This window comes from Triticum dicoccoides, chromosome 3A (genome assembly GCF_002162155.2).
Source record: "Triticum dicoccoides isolate Atlit2015 ecotype Zavitan chromosome 3A, WEW_v2.0, whole genome shotgun sequence".
Taxonomy (NCBI): Eukaryota; Viridiplantae; Streptophyta; class Magnoliopsida; order Poales; family Poaceae; genus Triticum; species Triticum dicoccoides.
Window position 1 is genome coordinate 24,672,170 of NC_041384.1, and position 2,714 is coordinate 24,674,883.

Below are 2,714 nucleotides of genomic sequence, written 5' to 3' on the forward strand. Positions count from 1 at the left end.
TCTGTCCTGAAAGGTTACTGAGAGCGGGCCAATCGTTGATGGTCACGAATAGCAACGCCTTAAGGTTAAATTCCTCCTATCTGTGCTCATCCCACGTACATACACCGTTTCCATTCCACGGCTGTAAAAGTTCTTCAACTAATGGCCTTAGGTACACATCAATTTCACTACCGGGTTGCTTAGGGCCTTGGATGAGAACTGGCATCATAATGAACTTCCGCTTCATGCACAATCAAGGAGGAAGGTTATACATACATAGAGTCACGGGCCAGGTGCTGTCATTGCTGCTCTGCTCCCCGAAAGGATTAATGCCATCCGCGCTTAAAGCAAACCATACATTCCTTGGGTCCTTTGCAAACTCATCCCAGTAATTTCTCTCGATTTTTCTCCACTGCGACCCGTCAGCGGGTGCTCTCAACTTCCCATCTTTCTTTCAGTTCTCACTGTGCCATCGCATCAACTTGCCATGCTCTTCGTTTCTGAACAGACGTTTCAACCGTGGTATTATAGGAGCATACCACATCACCTTCGCAGGAACCCTCTTCCTGGGGGGCTCGCCGTCAACATCACCAGGTTCATCTCGTCTGATCTTATACCGCAATGCATCGCATACCGGACATGCGTTCAGATCCTTGTATGCACCGCGGTAGAGGATGCAGTCATTAGGGCATGCATGTATCTTCTCCACCTCCAATCCTAGAGGGCATACGACCTTCTTTGCTGCGTATGTACTGTCGGGAAATTCGTTATCCTTTGGAAGCTTCTTCTTCAATATTTTCAGTAGCTTCTCAAATCCTTTGTCAGCCACAGCATTCTCTGCCTTCCACTGCAGCAATTCCAGTACGATACCGAGCTTTGTGTTGCCATCTTCGCAATTGGGGTATAACCCCTTTTTTTGTGATCCTCTAACATGCGATCGAACTTCAGCTTCTCCTTTTGACTTTCGCATTGCGTCCTTGCATCGACAATGACCCGGCGGAGATCATCATTATCGGGCACATCGTCTGGTTCCTCTTGATCTTCAGCAGCTTCACCCGTTGCAGCATCATTGGGCACATCGTCTGGTTCCTCTTGATCTTCACCAGCTCCCCCCGTTGCAGCATCGCCGTATTCAGGGGGCACATAGTTGTCATCGTACTCTTTTTCTTCGCTGTCTTCCATCATAACCCCTATTTCTCTGTGCCTTGTCCAAACATTATAGTGTGGCATGAAACCCTTGTAAAGCAGGTGGGAGTGAAGGATTTTCCGGTTAGAGTAAGACCTCGTATTCCCACATTCAGTGCATGGACAACACATAAAACCATTCTGCTTGTTTGCCTCAGCCGCATCGAGAAACTCATGCACGCCCTTAATGTACTCGCAGGTGTGTCTGTCACCGTACATCCATTGCCGGTTCATCTACGTGCATTATATATAATTAAATATCCAAATTAATAGAAGTTCATCATCACATTAAAACCAAAGTGCATACATAGTTCTCATCTAACAACATATAGCTCTCCAGAGCATCTAATTAATTAAACCATACATTGAAACTATGTAAAACATTTTAATGTGAAAACAAATGCGATCATAATCGCAACCAAGATAACAATTGATCCAACGCCATAATGATACCAAGCCTCGGTATGAATGTCATATTTTCTAATCTTTCTAATCTTTAAGCGCATTGCATTCATCTTGATCTTGTGATCATCGACGACATCCGCAACATGCAACTCCAATATCATCTTCTCCTCCTCAATTTTTCTTATTTTTTCCTTCAACAAATTGTTTTCTTCTTCAATTAAATTTAACCTCTCGACAATAGGGTCGGTCGGCGTTTCCGATTCACATACATCCTACATAAATAAAATCTATGTCACGTTGGTCGGCATAATTTTCATAAACAATAAATGAACCAATAGTTATAAAGATAATATATATACCACATCCGAATCATAGACAGGACGAGGGCCGACGGGGGCGGATACCAAAACCATCGCACTATATAAGATGCAATAATAAAAGTAAGAAAATAATACAAGTATCTATGTAAACATACAAGTAAGAATATTTTTCCTTTCAGAAAGAAGATAAGAACAAGAGGCTCACCACGGTGGTGCCGGCGATGAGCTCGGCGCGGGTGATCGACGGCGGTGAAGACGGGGACGGGGCGTGACGGACCGCTAAACCTAGACAAATATTATGAAAAATGGAGCTTGGAGGTCGAGCTTGGAGAGGAGAAAGCTTAAGTAGTGTGGCTCGGGCATTCCATCGAACACCTTGTGTGCATAGGAGGTGAGTTAGAGCACCACCAAGCCCTCTCCCCCTCGGCCAGAGAAAAACAGAGCACTGAGGTGCTCTGCTCGCGAGCGAGGGGTATATATAGGCACCTCATTGGTCCCGGTTGGTGACATGAGCCTGGACTAAAGGGGAGCCTTTGGTCCCGGTTCAAGTCACGAACCGGGACCAATGGTGATGGGCCAGGAGCGAGGCCCATTGGTCCCGGTTCATCCCACCAATCGGGACCAATGGCCCACGTGGCCCGGCCGGCCCCCTGGGCTCACGAACCGGGACCAATGCCCACATTGGTCCTTGTTCTGGACTGAACCAGGACTAATGGGCTGACCCGGCCTGGACCAAAGCCCTGTTTTCTACTAATGTGTGCTTCCTCCTTATTGTCGATGAAGCCCTTCTGCGTCATCTTGTCCACTGCCCCTTCTCATAACCCC